The following is a 27,918-nucleotide window of genomic DNA, read 5'->3' on the forward strand; positions in this document are numbered from 1 at the left end:
TTCTGGACATATGCCCAGGAGAGGTATTGCGGGATCCTCCGGTAGTACTATATCCAATTTTCAGCTTTAATTTTTTTATTAGATGTTTTCATCATTTACATTTCAAATGTTATCCCCTTTCCTCTCTGAAAATCCCCTATAGCTTCCCCTCTCCCCCTACTCCCCAACCTACTCACTCCCACTTCCTGGCACTGGCATTTCCCTACAATGGGGCCTAGAATCTTCACAAGACAAATGGCCTCTCCTCCCACTGATGGCCAACTAGGCTGTCTTCTGATACATATGCAGCTAGAGACATGATCTCTGGGGATACTGGTTAGTTCATATTGTTGTTTCTCCTATAGAGCTGCAGACCCCTTCAGCTCTTTGGGTACTTTCTCTAGCTCCTCCTTTGGGGGCCCTGTGTTCCATCCAGTAGATGACTGTGAATATCCACTTCTGTATTTGCCAGGCACTGGTATAGACTCACAGGAGACAGCTATATCAGGGTCCTGTCAGCAAAATCTTGTTGGCATCTGCAATAGTGTCTGGCTTTGGTGGTTGTTTAGGGGATGGATCCCTGGGTGGGGCAGTCTCTGGTTGGTCCTTCCTTCAGCCTAATTTATAATAGCCAGAAGCTAGAAAGAATCCAGATGCCCCTCAGTAAAGGAATGGATACAGAAAATGTGATACAGTTACACAATGAAGTACTATGTGGCTATCAGAAACAATGAATTCATACAATTCGAACACAAATGTATGGAACTAGAAAATATAATCCTGAGTGAGGTAGTCACAAAAGAATACAGATGGTGTGCACTCACTGATAAGTGGATATTAAGGAAAAAAGCTCAGAATACCCATGATACAACTCACAGACCATATGAAGCTCAAGAAGAAGGAAGACCACCGTGTGGGTACTTCAGTCCTATTTAGAAGGGGGAACAAATAATCTTTAGTGGTAGAGGGTAGGAGGGTCTTAGGAGGAAGAAAGGGGGGGAGGAGAAAGGGAGCCAGGATCAGGTATGGGAGGAGACTGGGGAGATGTACAGAGGGATAGGAAATGGAATAGAGGTGTGTAGTAATAGAGGTTGAGGAAATGGGGTAGCAATTAGAAATCACCAGATGCCAGGAAAGCAGGAGGCTCCCAGGACCAACAGGGATAATGACATTAGCTGAAATGCCCAACAAAGGGGAGAGAGAACTTGCAGAAACCATTTCCAGAGTTTAGGCACTGCTGCAGGTTGAAGGATGAGGCCACTCACTCATTTCCAAAATTTTAACCTAGAATTGCTCCTGTTTAAAGAAATACAAGGACAAAGAGTAGAACACAGACTGAAGCAAAGGCCATACAGAAACTGCTCCACCTGGGCAGCCATCCTATATGTAACAACAAACCCAGACACTATTGCTGATGCCAAGAAGTGCTTGCTGACAGGAGCCTGATATGGCTGTATCCTGAGAGGCTCTGCCAAAGCCTTACCAATACAGATGCTGGTACTTGCAGCCAACCATCAGACTGAGCACGGGGACCCCAGTGTAGGAGTTAGAGGAAGGTCTTAAGTAGCTGAAGGGGTTTGCAACCTCATAGGAAGAACAACAATATCAACCAAACATCCTCCCCCCCTGCCCGCAGAGCTCCCAGGGTCTAAACCATCAACCAAAGATTACATATGGAGGAACCCATGGCTCCAGCCGCATATATAGCAGATGATGGCCTTATCTGACATCAATAAGAGAGGAGGGCCTTGGTCCTGTGATGGCTCAATGTCCCAGTGTAGGGGAATGCCAGGGTAGTGAGATGGGAGAGGGTTGGTTGGTGGGGAGGCACCCTCTAGAAATTGCTCTAACTGAGGGGAGGGGATGAGTTAGGGGCTTTGCAGTGGGGGAACTAGAAAGGGGATAACATTTGAAATGTAAATAAATAAAACAACCAATAAAAAAGAAGTTATCCAAAAGCAAAAAAATCCAACATTAATAATCATTCATAAACATAGTCAGTTATCATTAAACACCTAAAATATAGAAAACTAAAATATCCTATAATAAAGGGCAAGAGACAAAACTGAATCTTTCATTAATCATTGGTAGGAATGTAAAATTATGCAATCATACTGGAATAAAGGGTCATAGCATTTCATAAAACTAAGTACACACTTACAGTATGATGCAGCGTGTATAGTCTGGCCACTTTTGCAGAGTGAATGATAGCTTAGGTCTCACAGTAATGTTTACATATGTTTGTAGTATCTTTATTTATTACAGAAGCAAATCATATAGACTGAACTGGGTACATTGTCAACTGAGGTAAATCTCTGCAATGATGTAACATGAAGAAAGAAAAAGGAACACTGGGAAGAGTGAGACAGAGAGGCTTATTGATGCTGCAGAAACTTGAATGGCTCTTTAGGCTTGCATATGTATGTATGATGTATTTGTGTGCATGCATCTTCATGTGTGTGTGAACTCATGCATCTGCAAGTATGCATGTATAAGGAGGACAGTTTGAGGACAGATATGTTTCTTCAATCATTGTTGAATTTGTTTGACTGAAGCCAGCTTCCAACTGGATCTAGATTTCAGTGATTTAGCTTCTCTACCAGCTAGCCCCAGGGATAAGTAAGAACTTCCAGACATCCACAGCAGCTCTGCATGCTGGAGCCATGGACTCAGTTTAAATACTTGACTAGCAAATGCTATGTCAGCTGAGAAATCTCTATATGTCCTTAAGAAAGCTCTTAATAGAAATGTACTAACTGAATTAGCTCTTCAGTACAATTTTTAAAAATAGCATTATGGAAGTAGACAACATATTTTTGGTTGTAAAGAGATAGTAGTTTGGGAAGGGCTGTTTTTGTGAATGTGTTTTGGAAAAGAATTCATAGGGAAACTGGCTTCAACTGCTCGAATCTTTGACTATAGTTACAGAATTCTATGTATGTGTGAAAACTCCACAGAATTGACTCAAATGTACACAGTACAGGTCCTATTAAATTGGTGAAATATAAAGGAGAAGAAATGCCTTGTTGGAAAAAGTATGTCATTGGGTATGAACTTTTGGATTTCAGAAGACTGATACAGCCACATTGGCTCTTTCTCTCTTTGCTGCTGTTTGTAGATCCAGACATAGAACCCATAACTTCTGCAGTACCATGTCTAACTGTGTACTGTTATTCCTTCCACCATTATGAGAATTGACTAAACCTTCAAACTATAAGCAAGCCCCAACTAAAGCCCCTGCTGCCCTGGTCATAGTATCTCTTCATAGAAATAGAACAATGGATAAGATGAATAGTATGACAAGGTATTTCTCTATTGCTTTTACATGTTTGTCTTAGAGTAACAAGGAGGTAAAACAATAAGATATTCTAAATCAGAAGTTCTCTTAGTCCCAAGTTGTCAAAAGGAAAGGGAGCAACAGTGTGTTCTAAGGGGAATGATACACTCTACTGTGCAGGGAAATGCCTTATGCTCAGGAAGTAAATAACCCAAAGGCTTCAGGGAGTTCCTGACATTTACCAGGTTCACTAGGTCCTCCCTCCCTTAGCATATATACTTCATTCCTCCTTAGAACAGGGAACAAAATACCTATGGAAGGAGTTACAGAGACAAAGTTTGGAGCTAAGATGAAAGGATGGACCACTCAGAAACTGCCTCAACCAGGGATCCATCCCATAATCAAATACCAAACCCAGACACTATTGCATATGCCAGCAAGATTTTGCTGAAAGGACTCTGATATAGCTGTCTCCTGTGAGGCTATGCCAGTGCCTGGCAAATACAGAAGTGGATGTTCACAGTCATCTATTGGATGGAACACAGGGTCCCAAATGGAGGAGCTAAAGAAAGTACCCAAGGAGCTGAAGAGGTCTGCAACCCTATAGGTGGAACAACAATATGAACTAACCAGTACCCCCCAGAGCTCTTGTTTCTAGCTGCATATGTAGCAGAAGATGGCCTACTTGGCTATCATTGAGAAGAGAGGCCCCTTGGTCTTGCAAACTTTATATGCCCCAGTACAGGGGAACACCAGGGCCAAGAAGTGGGAGTGGGCGGGTAGTGGGGCAAGGCGGGAGGGGGGAGGATACAGGGAACTTTTGGGATAGCATTTTAAATGTAAATAAAGAAATTATCTAATTAAAAAAAAAAGAATGACTGCTGGGGAAAACTATCTGAACAACCTAGAAGCATCTCAGAGGAACTACTATCCTGCTGTGCTATCTGCACTTTGTGTGTTAGGTTAAAGGTTTCTAGATTCCATGAGCTGTCTTCCCATGCTGGAGTGTGCTTTCATGATGCAAATTTCTTTGCATTATCTCTGCTTTCTTAAGTAACTCTTCAAATATTTTCCTGTGAGTAAGCACTCCTAAAATCATTCATTCATAAAGTTGGCCTTTGATAGCATCTGTACTTTGATGTAGAAGATTGTTCATATCTCCACAGGAATAGTGTTTCCCAACTTGGATTGTCATATCTAAATGAGAGATTCCACAGTTAATCCATGCTAAAGTAAACATGTAGGATAATAACCAATGAGAAATAAAGACAATAGATTGTTATCAATATTTATACATCAAAAATACAAATATTTAATTAAGTTTTTTAAAAATTTAAAAAGAAATACTACTATAATTTCACACTAGCACTAAGGAAGCAAAAGCAAGAGGATATCAAAGGATGTTTTTTTTAAGCCAGCCTAGTTTAAATGATGAGTTACAGGCTAGCCCAAAATTTTGTCCTCCATCTCACAAAATATGTTAATTAGCAAACTAATTTATATTATACATGTGATATTAGTTTGACTCAGTTATTATAAGTAGTGAACCAAGCATAGTAATACAGTTTTATTCTTATTTCTAAGTACTTTGAAAGTTTTAAACTAGAATTATGATTAACGTGAGTATAATAATTCTGTTAATAAGAACACCTGAATTTATAAGGAAAAATATATATATTTAGGTGAATCATATGTTCAGATAAGCAATACATTAAAATGTTTATGATAGATGTGTTAGAAATAAAAGTTGTACATTCTATGAAGTCATAATTACTCTGATACCTAAACCACAGAAAGATCCAACAAAGATAGAGAACTCTAGACCAATTTCCCTTAGGAATACCGATGCAAAAATACTCAATAAAATTCTCACTAACCTATTCCAAGAACACATCAAAACAATCATCCATCCTGACCAAGTAGGTTTTATTCCAGGGATGCAGAGATGGTTTAATATACAAAAACCCATCAATGTAATCCATTGTATAAACAAACTCAAGGAAAAAAAAAACACATGATCATCTCGTTAGATGCTGAGAAAGCATTTGACAAAATCCAACACCAATTCATGATAAAAGTCTTAGAAAGATCAGGAATTCAAGGCCCATGCCTAACCATGATAAAAGCAATCTACAGCAAACCAGTAGCCAACATCAAAGTAAATGGTGAGAAGCTGGAAGCAATCCCACTAAAATCAGGGACTAGACAAGGCTGCCCATTTTTTCCCTACCTATTCAACATTGTACTTGAAGTCCTAGCCAGAGCAATTCAACAACAAAAGGATATCAAGGGGATACAAATTGGAAAGGAAGAAGTCAAAATATCACTTTTTGCAGATGATATGATAGTATATATAAGTGACCCTAAAAATTCCACCAGAGAATGCCTAAAACTGATAAACAGCTTCGGTGAAGTAGCTGGATATAAAATTAACTCAAACAAGTCAATGGCCTTTCTCTACACAAAGGATAAACAGGCTGAGAAAGAAATTAGGGAAACAACACCCTTCTCAATAGTCACAAATAATATAAAATACCTTGGCATGACTCTAACTAAGGAAGTGAAAGATCTGTATGATAAGAACTTCAAATCTTTGAAGAAAGAAATTAAAGAAGATCTCAGAAGATGGAAAGATCTCCCATGCTCATGGATTGGCAGGATCAACATTGTAAAAATGGCTATCTTGCAAAAAAGCAATCTACAGATTCAATGCAATCCCCATCAAAATTCCAACTCAATTATTCAATGAATTAGAAAGAGCAATCAGCAAATTCATCTGGAATAAAAAAAAAAAAAAAAAAAACTAGGATAGCAAAAACTCTTCTCAAGAATAAAAGAACCTCTGGTGGAATCACCATGCCTGACCTAAAGCTTTACTACAGAGCAATTGTGATAAAAACGGCATAGTACTGGTATAAAAACAGACAAGTAGAACAATGGAATAGAATTGAAGACCCAGAAATGAACCCACACACCTATGGTCACTTGATTTTCGACAAGGGAGCTAAAACCATCCAGTGGAAAAAAGACAGCATTTTCAACAAATGGTGCTGGCACAACTGGTGGTTATCATGTAGAAGAATGCGAATTGATCCATTCCTATCTCCTTTGACTAAGGTCAAATCTAAGTGGATCAAGGAGCTCCACATAAAGCCAGAGACACTGAAACTTATAGAGGAGAAAGTGGGGAAAAGCCTAGAAGATATTGGCACAAGGGAAAAATTCCTGAATAGAACAGCAATGACTTGTGCTGTAAGATCGAGAATTGACAAATGGGACCTCATGAAACTGCAAAGCTTCTGCAAGGCAAAAGACACCGTCAATAAGACAAAAAGCCCACCAACAGATTGGGAAAGGATCTTTACCTATCCTAAATCAGATAGAGGACTAATATCCAATATATATAAAGAACTCAATAAGGCAGACTCCAGAAAGTCAAATAACCCCATTAAAAATGGGGCTCATAGCTAAACAAAGAATTCTCACCTGAGGAATACCGAATGACTGAGAAACACCTGAAAAAATGTTCAGCATCCTTAATCATCAGGGAAATGCAAATCAAAACAACACTGAGATTCCATCTCACACCATTCAGAATGGTTAAGATAAAAAATTCAGGTGACAGCAGATGCTGGGGAGGATGTGGAGAAAGAGGAACGCTCCTCCACTGTTGGTGGGATTTTAAGCTTGTACAACCACTCTGGAAATCAGTCTGGCAGTTTCTCAGAAAATTGGACATGGTACTACTGGAGGTACCCGCAATACCTCTCCTGGGCATATATCCAGAAGATGTTCAAACTAGTAAGAAAGAAACATGCTCCACTATGTTCATAGCAGCCTTATTTATAATAGCCAGAAGCTGGAAAGAACCCAGATGCCCCTCAACAGAGGAATGGATCCAAAAAATGTGGTACATTTACACAATGGTGTACTACTCCGCTATTAAAAAGAATGAATTTATGAAATTCCTAGGCAAATGGTTGGAACTGGAGGGCATTATCCTGAGTGAGGTAACCCAATCACAAAAGAACTCAAATGATATGTACTCACTGATAAGTGGATATTAGCCCAGAAACCCAGAATACCCAAGATATAAGTTACAATTTGCAAAACACATGAAACTCAAGAAGGAAGACCCAAGTGTGGACTCTTTGCCCCTTAGAATTGGGAACAAAACACCCATGGAAGGAGTTACAGAGACAGTTTGGAGCTGAGACAAAAGGATGGACCATCTAGTGACTGCCATATCCAGAGATCCATCCCTTAATCAGCCTCCAAAAGCTGACACCATTGCATACACTAGCAAGATTTTGCTGATAGGACCCTGATATAGCTGTCTCTTGTGAGACTAGGCTGGGGCCTTGCAAACACATAAGTGGATGATCACAGTCAGTTATTGGATGGATCATAGGGCCCCCATGGAGGAGCTAGAGAAAATACCCAAGGAGCTAAAGGGAAATGCAACCCTATAGGTGGAACAACATTATGAACTAACCAGTACCCCGGAGCTCTTGACTCTAGCTGTATATGTATCAAAAGATGGCCTAGTCGGCCATCACTGGAAAGAGAGCCCCATTGGACTTGCAAACTTTATATGCCCCAGTACAGGGGAACGCCAGGTCCAAAAAGTGGGAATAGGTGGTTAGGGGAGTGGGGGGGGGAAGGGTTTGGGGGACTTTTGGGATAGCATGGGAAATATAAATGAAGAAAATACCTAATAAAGAAGAAAAAAGGGAAAAAAAGAAATATGAGTTGTAGAAATGTACACAATGAAGTTGAAGCATGTTAAGTAAATATAATTTTGTTTAGTCTCTAGAAACAGAGAAGCAACAGAATTACAAAGACCCTTCCTGTGAAATCTCTAAATTCTAATGGTCCAGTTATCTTTATGCCTTTCAGGAAAACAGCCCAACTTGAAATGCAAACACATTTTCAAACAATCAATATAGGAGATTCTTGAACAATATAGATGATTCTTTTCCCACTTTTATATTACTGGGAATATTAAAAACTATTCAATGTTTCAAGTGCAAGAAATTAAGATCAACTGGGACCTGCCTATATTGGAGGGATCTCACTTTCCAATGTGGAAAACACTTACCCTACCAGTGAGAAATGTGCCCAAAGCACCATACCCACACAACTGATACACACACTACTGCAATCTCTTCTTGGAATATATGTGCCAATCACGTATTAACCTTGCTTGGAAAGCAGTGAAGTAATACTTCATCATCTTTAGTCAGATTCTCTAGTTCAAATGGCTCTTTGTCTCAATTGTGAACCATCATGACAATATATAATGGGAAATTCACTTTCAGTTCTTAAAATTATGTTTTCCTGAACGTTAATTTGTCCAGGGGTTACTCAAATTTATTTGTTGCATAATTACACACAGAATAAATTATTAAACATTATGTTTCTACTTAGCTATAGGTTAACTATCTTATATTTTGTCCTAAATATAAAATGTGTAATTTCTCTATATAACAAGGACATTTGCTACATTTTTATCTAAATTAGTTTTTTAATTAACATTTGCAGAAAAATCCAAACAACTTCCAAGTGTTCATCATCTCTTTTCTTATAAGACATGATTTTCTGTTATTAGGCCTTTCTATTAGACTCTGCATCTTAAAGCTAATATATTATGTTGGTACTTATGGTTTTATAATAGCATATATAATACTAAAATTATATTCCCAATTTGAAATTCATCATCAATATTATTTAATTATGAGCAATTTCTAGTTTTGGTATTCATTTTTAACTTTATTAACATTATAAATTGGTTTACCACATTGAAGATGACAAGATGACATGATTACGGAGGATTAGACAAAATTAAAAGATGCAGGCAGACATGTATAAATTAGATAATATATAAATGAGAACATTGTAATGTGATGAGTTTGAGTGTGAAGTCTATGCTCCCTTGGTGTGGGAGCAAAGACAGAATAGATCCATTTGCAAATGAAAAGAGCCTTCTGTAGACACCTGATTTCACATTACCTTTGTTTCATTTTTCCATGCTTGTAATTCATTGGAAATACATTTTTATTTTATAGGCTGCTGTGTCACTGCTAACTGGTTAGAAGTAAGGTGAGTAGTACAGAGGGCCTATATCTCTGGATAAAAGAAGATAGAATCTAAGTAACTATGCATACCCTTCGGTGTAATTCTTTATATATATATATATAAAGAATAATTTGTCCAGGGGTTACTCAAATTTATTTGTTGCATAATTACACACAGAATAAATTATTAAACATTATGTTTCTACTTAGCTATAGGTTAACTATCTTATATATATATACCATGTTTGAGGTAACTGATATCAGGCAACAAAAAGAGAGCCATGAAACAAATGACAACAGTTTTTTTTTTCCCAATTTTATAGAATGAGGAATGTTTCCAGTCTGAATAAGAATTTGAAGGGAGAAACGGGAAACAACAGAGGAGTTAGTATAAAAGGCCCTTGTCTTAGTTACTTTTATATTGCTATGATGTGACCTCATGGCCAAGACAACTTAGAAAAGAAAGTCTTTAATTGGAGGCTTGAACAAAATACCAGTGTGCCTCCATGTCCATCATCATGGGAAGTTCGGCAGCAGGCATGCAAGTAATGTATAAAAGTAACGGCAAGAGCTTGAATATTGAGACAACAACCATTAAGCAGAAAAAAACTGTGTCTGTCTTGGACTTTCAAAACCTTAAACCCCAACCCTTCCTCCCCCAAAAGCCAGATCTCCTAGTTCTCTGCAATATATTTCCTCCAATTGGAAACTAAACATTCAAATATATGAGTCTTTGGTGGCCACTATTATTCAAATGATCACAACCTGAAAAACTCCTTATATCAATCCAGCAAAGCAAGTTTTGGAGATAAAATAACACCTAGAATTGTAAGTATAAAATACAAGACCTGAGACCATTCCATAGACAAAGATGATAAGCTAGTGTTTGTTTTTTTTATACAAGCAGCAATCTGTGTGAAATAATAATTTAAATGCACAATAGTGACACTTTTAAAATATTAAAAAACGCTTTGTTATCAAACAAGTAGGGCCTCATTTTAAAACATAAATGTATTAGAAAAGTGGGTCTTATGACATTGAAAAGAGTTCTCAAGAAGGGGAGACTTTAGTAGCTGACATTAGAATCACTCTTTATTAATAAAGCAGAACTGCATAAACCAAAAGGACCTTTGTGTTTCAAAGTGACACATCTATGAGATAGATAAATCACAGACAAAGTTTTAGAATATCTGTGAGTGAATAGAAATTAATCCCTTCCATATGTTAAAATTCAGTCTGACATCCAAATAAGGAAATTGTGGCATGCAAATGATGAGAAATACGAACCCATTATGAAGAAGATAATAGGAAACTGCACTAATGGAAGGCATTAAAGCAGTCATGAAATGGTGATCCAATTACTCAAAACAATGGAGCTAATGAATAAGAATAGGCCCAAGTTGAATTTCTGTAGGTGAAAATGGGAATGTCTTGAATTAAATTGCACATAGGGAAGTGTGAATGACAGATAAATCCCTGCAGAAGAAGCTAATAGAACTGAAGGCACAGCAATACCAGATAATCTTGAGTCATCCTTCTCGAATTGAGTTGGAGATATAATTGTGTAATTGCCCAGGCTCAGCCTCCTCATTTTGCACATACTTTCTTCCTGATATCATCATAGCTCCATGGAATCACATATGTCAGGAGGTCCTTAGTAATTTGACATATTGTTTAAAGGTCACTAGTAGTTTTAATGTTTCATAATATTTAAGTCATTCAATTTATTTTATGCCATAAAGTAGGACTTGTATTATCTTGCATCCTCACAAGTAAAAGTATGAATCCAGTAAAACTTTTGAAAAGGACAACTTGCATACATTTACTATGCTATACTATTATAATCATGTATTGCTACTAGTAATTGTTTTAATGTCTCATTGTATAACTTAAGATTAACTATATATATATATATATACCTCCATGATTGCAGGTAGGATTTCAAATGTGAAAACTGTGATTAGTGTACAAAAAAATAAAATGAACTCTGGGAACGCTTTAAGCTTCCCAAAATGTAACTAATTAGAATCCTTATAGGTGAGGAAAGATAGGTTTGTGCACTGAACTGATGAAGTCACGTAAGAGAAGAAAGGATATATTGTGAAAGGTAACTCATTATGAACAGATGAGAAGAAGGAAGTAGATGGTATCATGTTTATTTAATTAGAACCTAATAAGTTTAAAGATCATATTTCCAAATATAGCTTAAAATTACATTGCTTTAAATGATGGAAAAGTATCCACTAGTTTAAAATATGAAGCTTATTGTAGGGTAGGTAGTACATGGATCTTACATTCATTTTAATTTGTTCCATTAAAGGTTCCTAATTTTCTTGATTTTAAACAAATTACATTTTTGAGATCCATGGTGAAGTGACCCGGGTGAAAGTGGAACAAAATTTGGAAAAAAACACCCTTAATTATATTCAAACTTTACTCTTGTAATTGGTGTAGGCTTTTAAAATTTTTCCCAAGTATGATGCAACCAATTTTTACTAATCACTACTATAAAAATGTAGACTTATCATAGTCCAGTTTTTTTTTTTGTTTAAATACTATGCCCAGATCATCTGTAATGGTATTAAAGCCGTTCTTTCTGATACTGCATCTAGATCATCTGGCATGTTAATAGATTTTGCTTTCTCTAAATATTTGTGATCAAACACTTTTTCAGACTAAGAAACTCTTCATCAGACAAAAATAAAGACCTTTAAAATGCAATAAGGAAACATACTATTGTAAAAGCTTCCTTGTTATATATGCATATACATATATGAGAAGAATTTAAGCATAGTTGCCTTGTAGCAAGGGACAATTCACAACACCCTTCTAGATACCATATGCTATTAAATAAAAAGTCAAGTGCCAGGAATGGCTTGGCTCTATTGCAGCTGTTGGTAGATGAAGTTCTAGAAGCCCACCGATGTTGATGCCTACCGTCATTGCTCTTGGTTAACTTCTAGAATTTGATGGTAAGACTCTCTTTCTGAAGAAACTATAAACTCCAGTCATAGAACATGGAAAAATAAAACTGTTACCAACTTAAAAGCTTCACTCTCACCATCTGGATGCCATAGTGCTTGAAGATGCTATATGTGCAACCAGAGGAGAAGAAATTATTCCTACCAAGCTTTGAAACCCATGGGTTACAATAATGGTTGTTCTGGAAAGGTATTTATACTTGTAAAATATCAGTATGATGTTACATGCATAACGAACTTTCTCATGGGATTGTAGGCCTACTCCACAAGATGAAACTCATGCCTAACATCAAGACCTGTGGCTAGATAGAACATATTCACTAAGGGAGAACCTCCTTTGATTGTTCTGCTGAGTGGATATAAACTGATTATAAATGACTTATCTCTATGCCCAGAGATTAGTGTATCTCTCAATCATCATTAGAGAAGCTTGCTTTTGTAATACATAGACTCACAACTGGACAATGTGCAGAAGATAAGAAATAAAGAATGCTCAACCCTAAATGAGACATTTCTCAAGGCTCATGGATCATTCAACATGAGGAAGAAAGAAGTGTACAGGTTAGAGACTTTGGATGACTACCTCAAATTATTATTTTCTAGATGAAGCAGGATTATTGCACCTGTGAACTCGGTGTCTTGACAGCATGCACAAGACTTTTATAAGTTTAATTCATACTAAGTCAAAACATGCAATGGAGAAGTAGCCACAAGTTCCACTTCTATGCTTAGAAGATATAGGCAATTGATAACAACATGAAAATGGAGATTCAGTTTTATTTAAGAGTATGGTTGTTGGTCAGCTGTCCACACTCTAGAGTATGGCCACATACTCAGAGATATATGGACCACACATATTGGACTCGATGGATTATTCTTTTTTTTTTCCTTTTCCATTTTTTATTAGGTATTTAGCTCATTTACATTTCCAATGCTATACCAAAAGTCCCCCATACCCACCCACCCCCACTCCCCTACCCATCCACTCCCCCTTTTTGGCCCTGGCGTTCCCCTGTACTGGGGCATATTAAGTTTGCGTGTCCAATGGGCCTCTCTTTCCAGTGATGGCCGACTAGGCCATCTTTTGATACATATGCAGCTAGAGTCACGAGCTCCGGGGTACTGGTTAGTGCATAATGTTGTTCCACCTATAGGGTTGCAGTTCCCTTTAGCTCCTTGGGTACTTTCTCTAGCTTTGGAGCTGAGATGAAAGGATGGACCATGTAGAGACTGCCATATCCAGGGATCCACCCCATAATCAGCATCCAAACGCTGACACTATTGCATACACTAGCAAGATTTTATCGAAAGGACCCAGATATAGCTGTCTCTTCTGAGACTATGCCGGGCCCTAGCAAACACAGAAGTGGATGCTCACAGTCAGCTAATGGATGGATCACAGGGCTCGATGGATTATTCTTAAAATGCACTAAGTTAAGAAGTTTTTAGGCTCTGACAGAGCCTGACAAATAAAATACAGAGGTGGATGTTTGCAGCCAACTATTGGACTGAGCATGGGGTCCCCAATGGGGGATTTAGAGAAAAGACTGTAAGAGCTAAAGGAGTTTGCACTCCCAGAGGAAGAACAACAATATCAACCAGCCAGACCCCACAGACCCCCATGAACTAAACCACCAACCAAAGAATACACATGGAGGGACCCATGGCTCCAGCCGCAAATGTAGCCGAGTATGACCTGGTCAGGCATCAATGGGAGAAGAGGACCTTGGTCCTATGACGGCTTGATGCTTCATTGTAGAGGATATGCAAGGCAGGAAGACTGGAGTGGGTGAGTGAGGGAATACCCTCATAGAAGCAGGGGAAAGGGGATGTGATATGGGTTTTCCAGGGGGTGGGGGAAACCTGTAAAGGGAATAACATTTGAAATATCAATAAAGAAATATCCAATACAAAAAGAAATTTATTAGTTTAGAACAGAACTAGGAGGAGGTAGGGGGAAAAGTATGGATAAATATGATAAAAAATTGTATGAAATTCTCAATAATCAAATAATTCTTAAAAATTAAAGAAGGAAATTTTATTTGTATGATATTATACGGTTGTCTAACAAATGTTATGAACATAGCAGAAATATAAATATTTAAATATAGAAAAATATTTAAATGGTAAAACCCAGAGATGATATTTAATATACAGCTATTGAAAATCTAAGTATTTCTTAAGGCAGAGATACACATTTAAAATAAGATAAATTAAAATAAACATCAAATTTATTCTCCTAATATGTGTATATATATATAAACCTTCAAATAAAATTTTATTTATTTACATCAAATATTACTATCCTGATGCATAAAGCATATATTAAATTATAACTATATTTGTGATACATTTGTGTATATATAAAACCTTAGAATTATACATTTAGTTACAGATTTAAAATTATATTATGATTTTAAAAATCTTTCTCATATAAGCACTACAAATTTTATCATGGATATAGGTATCAGATGTATAGCTATATACAAGATTTGTATATTGCTGCATGCTTCAGTGTTTATTTATACATGTACATAGATATGTTTATTAAAAATAATCATTAATTAGGCATCATTGACAACTTTTCTGGTTAGAAGTTTTGGGTGGACCATCACCTTTGGTTGTTAAGCATTATTTTTTGTATTGTCATAACCTGAGTTCGTTGCTTATTATTTGATGCAGATGTTAAGGCCTTACATAATTCACTATTATAAATAGCTTTCACATAAATTACATAATATATTTATTTTAGTTTATATTATGGCAAACACCATAATCAAAACCCACAGTTCATGATCAAGAGAAACTGAAGCTGATTACAAGGGAGAACCACTAGGCTGAAAGCATGAGGGATTCTGCTAACTGCCTTACTCCCTCCTTCAAGTTCATATTTCATTCTTATATAGCTCAGACTCACCTGTCTAGGAATTTTAGTGCCCAGAATGGACTGGCAATCCTCTATCAATTAGCAATTAAGAAACTGACCCACAGACACACCCCCAGGCCAACTTTTTGCAGGCATTTCCTGAACTGAGCCTCCTCTTGGATATTCAAGTTGACAATATTTACCCATCACATGAGAAATGGACATTTTCATGTGTCCTGCTAAAACCAAAACTGTTCCCATTACTCACTGCATTCTATGAGTTGATTGTATTGCCAGGGAGAGAGTTAATACATGAACAAAATAACAGAATAAATTAACATTATTTATAGAAACAGAAACTGAATACTAAAAAATTTATAGTTAGCATGCCTGTTTTTGTCAGGATCATGGAAATAGGACCCATGCTCATACTCTGAGAATCATAAAGTTGTATTTTGAATGAGGCAAACACTCTTCCTGAGCATCCTTTATTCTTGAAATAATTATCAGAGCATATTAAAATTATCTCCCCTGAATTCTTATAACTCTATTATTAATTTCCCTCCTGCATTATATTAACATATTTTGTTTTCTATACATGTCATGATGTGTGTGTTGAATAACATGAATTTCTTTTCAAGTTTAGGTCTTGTAAGGTTTACAATCATATCTTACACACTGGAAATATTTTAAAATTTATAAAAATGTTGATTTGTACAGTTTTATCCTGTGTTATAAAAGATATGGCTGCTATTGTTTGTTATGGAATAAAGGAGTTCACTTCATTTAGTGATTTTTTTAATTATATTTTGTGAATCATGGAGTCAAGTTTCTCAAACGCTTGCCTGCTGTTTGATTTATGGCATACTCTGTCTCACTAAGACTTATCACAATCTGCACGCAGGCTCCCCTGCTACCACCCAGCCAACTGATCTTATTTAGATGCTAGAGGAGACATGGTAAAGCAAGAGCAGAGATGGAATAAAAACTCTTAAAGTGAAAGACGTTCCTAACTTCCAACACATTTCTTATCACCAAACATTCATTTCTTACTTTAATATAAGAAAACTGATTGAAGTTCTTGTGTATTTTACTTGGAAATACTAGGGAAGATGGTCCAGTGGGTAAGAGCACTTGCTGGGTAAACATAAAAATGTGATTTGGGATGAACAACACCCATTGAAGCGAAGAGTGCAATTGCTAGTGGTACCTATATACCTAGCACTGAAGATGGATACAGGCAGACCTTAGGAGCATATGAGCCAGCCAGCTAGATGAAAGATTAAGCTTTGGTTCAATATAAGCCTGTCTCTAGTTAATAAGGCAGAGAACAATAAAGGAAGTTGATGTCCTTCTCAGGTCTCCAGCAAACAAACCTGCACACTCTCATGCATGAGCTATATACATACAAAAGCACAAAAACACAAAGAATAGGAATAGAGAGACTCTATATTAATGTTGTAGCATAGAGAACTTTTTGTCAAAAATCTAAATGTACTGTACATATTTGTTGTCTTATTTCTTTCTGTAATTTCACACTGCTAAGGAAGCATCGCTGTAGGCTCTGATCACCTAACCTTCATGTCTAAGAGTCTCCCAAGGAGCCAGAACAGTCAAAGAAGCTTTGAAACAACTGACTAGAGTCTGAGGAGTCATGTTGACCAATGGGGAACACTCACCAACTGTGTGATAATGAGAGATCTAAACACCATGAGACCCAGGGGCTTTGTGTTTTTCGTCTATGCTGTGCCATTGTGGAGGAAGTGGATGCTGCCATGAACGCAAAACCACACAAGGTGGATGGAAGAGTTGTGGAACCTAAGAGCGCTGGGTCAAGAGAGGATTCTCAGAGACCAGGTGAAAAAGATCTTTGTTTGGTTATATTAAAGAAGACACTGAAGAACATCACCTAGGAGCTTATTTTGAGTATTATGGAAAAATTGAATTGAAAAAAAAATATGACTGACAGCAGCAGTTAAAAAAAAAAAAAAAGAGGCAGTTTGCTTTGATGACCATGACTCTGTGGTTAAGATTGTTATTTAGAAACACCATACTGTGAATGGTCACAACTGTGAAGTAAGAAAAGGTTTGTTGAAACAAGAGATGGCTAGTACTTCATCCAGACAGAGAGCTCGAAATGATTCTAGCAACTTTAGTGGTGTTTGTAGAAGTGGTTTTGTTGGCAATGACGATTTTGGTCAAAAAGGAAATCTTCAGTGGTCCTGGTAGCTTTGGTGGCAGCCCTGGTGCTGGTGGATATGGTGGCAGTGGGGGACTGTGGGGATGGCTATAACGTATTTGGTAATGATGGAAGCAATTTTAGAGATGGTAGAAGGTATAAAATTTTTGACAATTACAACAATCAGTTTTAAGATTTTGGACCGATGAAGGGAGAAAACTTTGGAGGCAAGAACTCTAGCCCTTATAGTGATGAAGGCCAGTACTTCACTAAACCAAACGTGGCTATGGAGGTTCCAGCAGCAGCAACAGCTATGGCAATGGCAGAGCCAGGAAACAAAACTTATCAGGAGAGGAGACCCAAAGAAGTGACAAGGATGCTACAGATTACAACAAATTTGTGAACTCAGCCAAGCACAGTGGTGGCAGGGCCTAGCTGCTACAAAGAAGACATGTTTTAGACAGTGCTCACGTGCGTGGGCAAAAACTCCAGTATTGTATTTGTGACTAATTATATAACATGTTATTTAACATGTTTTCTGTTCTGTGTAAAGTGTAAAGCATTCCAACAAAAGGTTTTTCTGTAGATTTTTTTCATTCATGCTGTTGATTGCTAAGTGTAGTAATAGACTGATCATGATGCTGAATAAAGGTGTGTCTTTTTTGTAAGGTGCTGTGTAAATTTAGGCTACCGTGAAGCAATCTTGGTAAACTTTTCAACAGTGTGGAGTTAGAATCCCTTCACAGTGGTGCTAAGTACAATTTGGAAAATATTTCTGGTTGCTTGGGTGGAAAGGCCATTGTCTTCAGAAAACCTCAGAGTTGTTAAACCACCAGTTACCATTTTGACTTATAATGATTTTCACGACTGAAAGGGTCACCCAAACAAGGTCACAATTTGGTTATAAAATGGATATTGGCACAGCCTATGTAATAACAAAATTGAATAATTGTTTCACATAAAATAACAGATGTCAATGAAGCCTGCATGTTATCTATTATCATGTGTACTCAATAAATGATTTAATTCTCTCAGGAAAATTCTAAATTACTTTGAAAACTGTAAACGTTAACCTGATACTTAAATTTGGGGTAGTTATTTTGGAGAGGAGTGAAGCACAGTAAAGTTTCCCCTTAATTTAAATTCCTTTCTTTAATCTTATCAATGAAGTAGTCTTTAAAAACAGTATTAAGCATTAAGCATTCTTATCTGTGAATAGAAGTGTGAACACCTTAATTACATTCATTTCTCTTTGATTATGACTACTTGATTAAGCATAGAGACACAGACAAATGATGTGAGTTTTGGATTTATGTTAATGGAGAAAGTAACCACTACTGAGAGCATGATTACAAGGGTGAAAACCAGGGAAGTAGATGATGTTCTCATATTTCCTACCATAGAGTAAGTGGAGAGCAACTATCAGGGATGTAATTACTATTGGTGCTGTGTAGGAATTCCTTTCTATAAATATATTTCCTTCCCTCTCCTATTGCTTGATATTTTTGCAACAATTTAAAATCTTGAATGTAGCACATGACAATTGTGATTTTTGGTGATGTAATGATTATTAAATGGATTAACAGATAACACTCAAGATCTATTGTGACTTATATGTGAACATGCTGAATATCTTACTCTAGAAGGTTCTTATAACCTAAAAGATAAAGTAATAGGAAACCATTACACCACCTTCTCAAGGAGAAAACTACTTTGTTTATGATAACAACCATTTGATGAGGATGGGTTTTGAAAGATCACTTTTTATGCTTGGTTTAAAGATCTGTGCTAAGCTTTAAGACTTGGACAATTCAAGAGAAAGAAATTGCAAAGGGGAATCCCTATAAAGTCTCTGAGAGAACAAATGGTTGGAAACCTTTATTAATTGACAATATCTTGTCCTTAGTGGTCAGTTATGGCTGTGTTTCCTTTTGTATGTGAGGTCACAGGCATTGCATATACAGTTGTTCAACTTGGGTAGTAAAGATTTCAAATTTGAGTAAACATGGAGCAGAGAGAAAAAAGGTGATATTAGAAGTGTAATACTTCTATGAAAGAAAGAAATGGGAAGACAGAGCCTTAGAACTGAAAGGAAGCTACTAAGCAGACATCTCTCATGTATGTTGGAGTCTCAGAGCAGAGGTGCAGTGCATTTTAAGAAGAGTATGATGGGTTGACAATATTGAACATATCTTCTTAGTTGTCTATTTATAGACTGTGCTCTTTAGAAGCATAACTGTTTTATTCTCTTACAATTGCCCCTGACTTAATGTTCATTAATACCTATTCAATAAGTAAAATTGTTGTAATAATTATGTATCTAAGAAAATGCTGCATTTTATTTCAATTCCCCCCCCCTCCCCTGCTTCTGGGATTTGCAGTTTATATCAACCTTCTTTCAAGGTTCCATAATATTTACCAAACAGTACCCCTAACTGCTAGTCATGTGTTTCAATACCTGAGGACTAAAAGAGACCATTTTCATTTAAAAAGCCACAATATAAAGAGTCACATTTAAAGAGTCACAGTCAGTTACAACAGTGGTCTAGAAAAAGACTAAACCTAGAAATAGCATGAGCTTCCCCATCATTTTCCCAATGAAAAATTAGGAAGAGGAATCAGGCGATAATGAGGGAGCAAATGTATGAAGATCACATTACTGCAAAGACAGACCGAAGTAAAAGAATTTTTTGTCTAGTTTATGGGATTAGGCATTGATAACAGAGAGTGGAATAAAGCTAAGAGTGATGATTTAGTAAGTAAGCAGAAAAAAAAAAAAACTATCTCTAAGTTCCTCTCTAAAGAAGTTCCCAAGTTTGAGCACTTATTCTAGAAATGCACAGTGCACAAAAGTTTGAGCAGCCTAGCATCTCAAGGGCTGATAGTGACCACTTCAGACACTGCAGTGTCTCTCTATATACCAAGGCTGGTATGATATATCTATTTCCCACAAATTCATAGATAGTAAGACTCCTATACTTATCTATAGTCAAACACATATGGTCCTACATAGATGAGGAGCTAGTCTCAGATATTAAATGAAAATGGGCACTGTTATTTAACCTTAGCTAGACTATAGAGAACATGCACACATATGCATACATGAAAATATGTATATATGTATTTTGCATGTATGTATGTATTTTTGCATATATATGTGTGTGCTGTAACTATGTATACACACATTTATAAATATATATGCATGTATATATGTGTATGCATATATATGTATTCATATGTACATATGTATGCATTTGTATGTGTATGTATATGTATGCATTTATGTATATACATATATATGCATATATGCAAATGAATATATATGCAGGTATGGGTATGTATGGATATGTCTTAAGGTTTCTGTTGCTGTGAAGAGACACTATGACCACAATAACTTTTATAACAAAAACATTTAATAGAGACAAGCTTATACTTTCAGAGATTTAGTCTATTATCATCATGGTGAGAAGCATGGCAGAATGTAGGCTGACATGGTGTGGGAGAAAGATGCAAGAGTTCTAAATCTTGATTGGAAAAGAGAAAGCAGAAAGAGACACTGAGCCTGGCTTGAGTACCTGAAATCGCAAAGCTCACCCCAGTGTCACACTTCCTGTAAAATGAACACCTCTACTAATAGTCCCACTCCCTATGAGCCTATGGGGGATCAATGTCATTCAAACCACCACAATATATGTATAATAGTTTTGTGTGTGTTTGTGTGTGGGGGCATGTGTGTGAGTGTAATTTTCTATATAGCTTGATCTGAGTCCAGTGCCTTTTCTTCCCTGTTCTAATTATTCCCGAAACCTAGACCCAATATCTTCTAGCTTCCTTACAATCTAGTCTTCCAAACTGAACGATTCAGTCCAGCTTCTCTCAGTCTGAATTGCTCTGCCTGTACAATTTGTTCCAATCTTCTGGCTCCTTCTCAGTCTCTGGCTAGATCTGTCTTGACTTGTGTCTCTCTAACTTGTTCTCTCTGCAACCTCTCTCTGTCTCTGTAAATCTGTCATAATCACACACCACACAACACACCACTTTTTTATTTCTTGCTTGCTGCAATTTCCTACTGTTCTCCTGTCAGTTAGGCAAATCCTGTTCTGACTCACGCCAACAAATCTTTCTCTGATTCATAACTTTGTCTGCCCCTCAGTTTGGTGTTACTTTCAAACATGACTGCTTCATTCTGCCAACTAAACTTACCTTCATTGTTAGGGATTAAAAGTTCTGTACTAAGAGTGTGACTGTATTCCAGGCAGATCAGACTGTAATCCATGGCTTGTCTACATTCCAGCTGGATCATATTTTTGGATTGCCAGAGCAGCATGTTGCTGGATTAAAATTCCTCTCGAATAACTCTGTACTACAATTTAAGATCAGGGATGGTGATACCTCCAGCAGTCTTTTTAGTATTTAGGATTGTTTTAGCTATCCTTGATTTTTGCATTTCCATATGAAGCTGAAAATTGTCATTTCAAGACCTGTGTGGAGATTGTTTAGGAATTTGATGTTGATTTGCATTGAATCACCAGATGCTTTGGTAGGATGGCCATTTTTAGTATATTAGTAATCCATGAACATGGAAGATCTATCCCTCTTCTGATATCTTCATTTTACTTCCTCAAACTTTAAGACCTAAATTTTTATCATACAAGTCTTTCACTTGCTTGGTTAGAGTTACCTCAGGCTTTTTTATATTATGATGGCTATTGTAATAGAGTTTATTCTTATTGCTTTTCTCAGTCTATTTGGTGTTCTGTGTGCTTTCTGTATATTGATAACCATCTCCTCCTTAATTTAAGAATATTTTCTCTATAATTTTGTTGAAATTTTTTTCTGTGTCTTCCACCTAGATTTCTACTTCCTCTATTCCTATTCACCCAAGATTTGGTCTTTTTACTGTGTCCCAGATTTCCTCGTAACTTTGTGCCTGGAGTTTTTGGATTTAACATTTCCTTGACTACATATGCACTTCTTCTTTCTTGTTTTTAATACCTGAGCTTTTCTCTTCAGTTTCTTCAATTCTGTTGGTGGCATGTCTATGAAGTTCCTGTTCATATGCCAATTTTTAATTTCTAGGTTTTCCTCAATTTAAGTTTTCTTTATTGCTTCTATCCTTACTTTCAATTCTTGAAGTAACTTATTCATTTTTATGCTTGTGTGCTTTTGTGTTTTCATAGACTTATGTGATTCATTTATTTCCTCTTTAAGAATACTCATAGTTATAAGATCTAGGTAAAGTCATTGTCTATTGCTTCAGCTCTGTTACATTTCTAAGGGCCTCCTATAGTAGAGTTGCTAGACTCTGGTGAAGACACATTGCCCTGGCTACTGTGATGTTTCTACACTGTACTCTAGGCACCTGAAGTTGGAAAGGTCACAATTCTCAGTGCTTTTATCTGGTCTTTTTGTTGGGTGAGTACTTCATTCTTTACTTTCTCTTGACTCATTGATGTATAGGTGGGCGTGGTGGTTTTGTGTTGCCTCAGTCAGTTTTTCTGGGATCCTATCAGTCATGATTATTAGGAGTTCCAGGTAGAATGTGCTTCTGCTTCTTTGGCCACCATGATCTGCATTTACCCAGGGAATCATTACAAGTTTCAAATTTATTAAAATTGTTTTGCATTTGGATCCATTTTTCCTCAGTGTTTAGAAAAATATTACTGCATGAAATTGTTTTCAATATAGTACCATTAACTAAACATAGGTTGTTATTACTGAATTCTCTATTATTTTTAAGCATGTGGTTTTTCCATGCCGTCCTGTATTAGCATGAATTTATTTGTGTGTATTGGCATAGTTCTGTACATTATCCATTATTTCTATTTTTATTTCTATTTTTTATTATTTCTATTTTTATTTAAAAAATCATAATGTCACAATTCCTTTTGTACTAATGGGAACTATCCAACCTGTCAGTCAAAGCCACTTAGCTTTGCTCTACAGAAACATACTAATATTTCACCGTGACTCGAATAAGCAGTTCTTACCACTATTGAAAATTCTATATTTTTCCCAGGGCTACTGTTATTATTGAACTTAAAAAAAAATCTACCAGCCGAGCATGGTGGTGCACACCTTTAATCCCAGCACTCGGGAAGCAGAGGCAGGCAGATTTCTGAGTTCGAGGCCAGCCTGTTCTCCAAAGTGAGTTCCAGGAGAGCCAGGGCTATACAGAGAAACCCTGTCTCAAAACAAAACAAAACAAAACAAAACAAAACAAAACAAAACAAAACAAAAACAACAACAACAACAACAAAAAACTACCAACACTTCAGCACTAAATCATCACGATTCCTTACAAAATTCTAAATACTATCCTTATTACTCATTTCCAAAATTTCTAAGATCAAAAAAATAAAACAAAACAAAACAAAAAAAAAACAACAACACTATTTTGCCAACTTACACAAGGGATTCCAATTAATTTAAGGGGCCTATCAAACTCTGATGAGTGGTTACTTATCTGGGTCATTCCTCCCTCAACCAGCTGTACCATGTAGCAGTAAAACCTATAAACCTCCCACAAAGACTTCCTATATATTCACATAGATGGAGCTCCTGACTTCTCTCATTTTTCCCAATATATATATATATATATACACACACACACACACATACTCTTCCACAGGCCACTTGTGGAATTGTCAACTGTGGGGAGACACTGGATACTCAGAAGAGAATCTTTTCTTCTCGTGTCCCCTCTATGCCTCTATGTGAGTGTACAAACATTTGAACAGCTCAGGTGAAATTAATTTTGCAAGGCTTGTGTTGGGAGTTGTCTCTGGGTCAGAACTCTCTAAGATGGCAGTTTCTTCAGGAAGACAGTCACTAGTGACACAACAACAGATCTATTACTATTATATGAAGTGTTGTGAACAGTCACGTGATGGTTTTGATGTAAATATTGCTTTCACATAACATTTTCACATAACATTGAGACAATGGACTCAAAGACACTACTCTACAGGTATAATTCATATGATTTTTTTCAATTTATTTTCAGCTCAGATATGCCATTTGTAGTCAGTCCTACTAGCAAAAAAATGAACCTTTTAATTACTTCAATTCTCCTAACAATTGGTAATGTCATTTTTTTAATGGAAAAAACTCTAAAAATTTCAGTATACGTAGGGATACAAGTTTCAATATTATTTCATATATCCTAAAAGACTAATGACTTTGAACATGGATTCTTTTTTTGTTTTGTTTTGTTTTTTGTTTTATTTTGTTTGTTTTTTTTTTGTTTTTGTTTTGTTTTTTTGTTTTGTTTTTTTGAGACAGGGTTTCTCTGTATAGCCCTGGCTGTCTTGGAACTAAATTTGTAGGCCAGGCTGGCCTTGAACTCAGAAATCCACCTGCCTTGGCCTCCCGAGTGCTGGGATTAAAGGCATGCACCACCACGCCCGGCTTTGAACATGGATTCTTGTGCTTATTTATTTCATTATCCTATACCATATTTGTTAAAATAACTGTTTGTGACTTTACTGATTCTCTGATCAGAGGGTTTTTCCTTTGATTCTAGGGCCAGGCCCTTGTATGAGAGCTCATGGATAAGTAGGGTTAACATAAGGAAAATACCATCTTACCAAAAGAAATCTAGAGTTTCAGTGCAATTCCCATTAATATTTCAACACAATTATTTACAACTTTGAAAGAAGAATTCTCAGTTTCATATGGAAAAATAAAATTAAAGAAAATCAAATTAACAGAAATAATCCTTTAAAATAAGAGGAACTTCTGGATGTATCATCAGCTCTGACATCAAGCTGTATTACAGAGCAATGGTAATAAAAATTTTGCATGGTTTTGATATAAAAACTGACAGGTTGATCAATGAAATTGAAACAAAGACTCAAAAGTATATACCTACGGACACTTTATATTTGAGAAACAAGGCAAAACCATACAATAGGAAAAGGAGATCATCTTTAAACAATGATGCTGGTCTAACTGAATGTCTGCATGTAGAAGAATGCATATAAGTCCATATTTATCACCCAACCCAAAACTCTAGTCCAAATGGATTAAACAGCTCAATGTAAAACTGGACAGACTAAATCTAATAGAACAACAGAAAGTGAGGAATAGCCTTGAACTCATTGATATAGGAGACAACTTCCTAATCAGAACACCCATAGCTCAGACATGAAGATCGACAACTGATAAGTGGGAACTCATTAAACTGAAAAGTTTCTGTAAGGCCAAGGACACTGTTAATAGGACAAACAACAGCCCACAAGATTGGAAAAAATTTACACCAGTCTTTTATCTAACAGAGGGCTAATATCCAAAATATATAAGGAACTCAAGAAGTTAGACACCAATAATCCAACCAAAAATTGGGGTAAGGGCTAAACTAAAAATTCTCATCAGAGGAATTAGTAATAGCCAAGAATCGCTTAAAGAAATGTTCAGCATCCTTATTTACCAGAAACATGGAAATTAAAATGACTCTGAGAGTCCACTTTACAGGCATCAGAATGGCTAAGATCAAAAACTCAAGGAATAACATATTATGGCAAGGATATGGAGCAAGGGGAACACTTCTCCACTGCAGATGTAAGTAAAAACTTGTATAACCATTCTGGAAATAAATTTCATAATTTCTCTACAAAATTGGTAATAGCGCTACCTCAAAATCAACCACACCCAAAAGATACTTTGCCATACTCCAAGGACACATGCTTAACTATATTCATACCAGCTTTATTCAATTAGCCAGAAACTATAAACAACCTAGATGTCCCACAACTGAAGAATTGATAAAAAAAATGTGGTTCACTTACACAAGTAGTACTTAGAAATTTAAAATAAGGACATCATGAATATTGCAGCCAAATGGATGGAACTAGAAATATCCTCCTGAGTGAGTTAATCCAGACATGGCATATACTCATTTCAAAGAGGATATTAGCCATAGACTACAGCAAAGTGGAAACTTATGGTTTCTTTGGAAAGTTAGTTGTGCTAGATGGTATTTTTCTGGGGCAAACATGTGACAAAGTGTTTCCTGAAGTGGACATAGATGAGAAGATATTTTGCTAAAGCTAACTCGCAAAAGGATAGGTGATGAAGTATTCTTTAATAACAATGCACATGTATTGATTCATCTTACATTGCACTGCTGAGCTCCATTTGTCATGACTCCATAGAAATAAACACACCAAGAACATTTCTGGTGGTGTTCTGGCCGCTTCTTGCCACTTCTGTGGACATTGGCCAGTTGGCAGAGTGATGACAGCTGATACAGACTTATGTGGAATTTTGCTAAGACAGACTCCTGTCCTGAGGCAAGACCCCTGCAATGACATGTGGTGTTTGGAAGGAGTACAAATACGACTCAACATACTGTAGGGGCGTCCAGCAAAGATAGCTTCATTGGTCTCTTATCTTTGTCTTTAGCTTATCTTCACTTCATTAAGAGAGGCACAGCAGAGACTGTCTCCTGAAGTTGCTGCTAGTCATGGTCAATTCTGATGACTCACAACAATTCAGTGGAGCCCTCACTGTTTCTGCTAAGTTGTGCACCACTGATGTTTCATGTTTGTATATTTATCAGTGGTTGGTCGCTGCTGACTCCTGTGAACTAAAATTATGACTTCCGGACAATGCAGATTGGATTATCTCCAATGAAGAATTTCTAAACAGCTCCACTTTCCCCTCATCCTAATTATCTTTCTTTTTCACTACCTCTGGAGGGTGGTGGGATAGAAGGGAGGTTAAACCATTTAAGAACCATTACTAAAAGTAGAATTTCAAAAATCTAAGGTACACTACAGGATAGCCATGCTACAATCCACAGACTCAAATAAGCTAAAGCTTCTTTTCATGCTTTTACTATGTGGTTTGTTTCAGGTATATGCCTAGAAAATGCCTATCTTCATCTGTACCTTACATTTTTTTTTCTCTATATTGGTCTTGATATTGCTAAAGTAGAATAGTGCACATGAAATTAGGAAGAAAATGTATAAGCATTACAGGTATTTCCATAGTTTTTTAATATATATATAAGTACCATAGCCATTTTTCTTATACTAATGCAATAGAAAATACATTTCCCTTTTCAGATAATCAGATGGGCATCACCATTTAGAATACAACCCACTCAGAAGTGGGAGGCTTCCATTTTAATAAAACAAATTACACCAAAATGGTAGTTATTTTCTTTTTTTAAATATAAATATTTTGACTTTCATTCATTCTTTGAATCAATTAAATTGAAAAGCTACTAATGTTTCAAACATCTTTTCATATATTTTCCTCCAAGCCAATGTTTTGACATTTACTGGTAATATTCAGCTAGCAGCATCTCAAATTTTCTGCTGAAATTGAGAGCCAATAATATTGGGGAGGTCTTTCCAAGCCATATTTTAAAATGACTTTCTTTTATAGCTTAGTTTTATTAACAGTGCATTTCTTAGGTAATAATAAAGAAAAAGTGACAGTCTTAAGATGATTTACATATGTAAGATATTCTCTGTAGCCATATCCATCATTGTAATTTCCCTACAGAATTTCAAGAAAAAATATTAAGAAAAGGGACAAAATAAATGGAC

General features: G+C 36.4%; 1 long non-coding RNA gene and 1 pseudogene across 1 annotated transcript in view; one reads left to right on the forward strand and one right to left on the reverse strand.

Moving 5' to 3' along the window:
* Gm12381 (predicted gene 12381) overlaps positions 1-27,918 on the reverse strand; it is a 283,817-nt gene that overhangs the window by 75,378 nt on the left and 180,521 nt on the right. The gene's annotated exons all lie outside the window — the stretch shown is intronic.
* Gm12382 (predicted gene 12382) lies at positions 16,687-17,886 on the forward strand (annotated as a pseudogene).

Source organism: Mus musculus, chromosome 4 (assembly GCF_000001635.26).
Source record: "Mus musculus strain C57BL/6J chromosome 4, GRCm38.p6 C57BL/6J".
Classification (NCBI taxonomy): domain Eukaryota; kingdom Metazoa; phylum Chordata; class Mammalia; order Rodentia; family Muridae; genus Mus; species Mus musculus.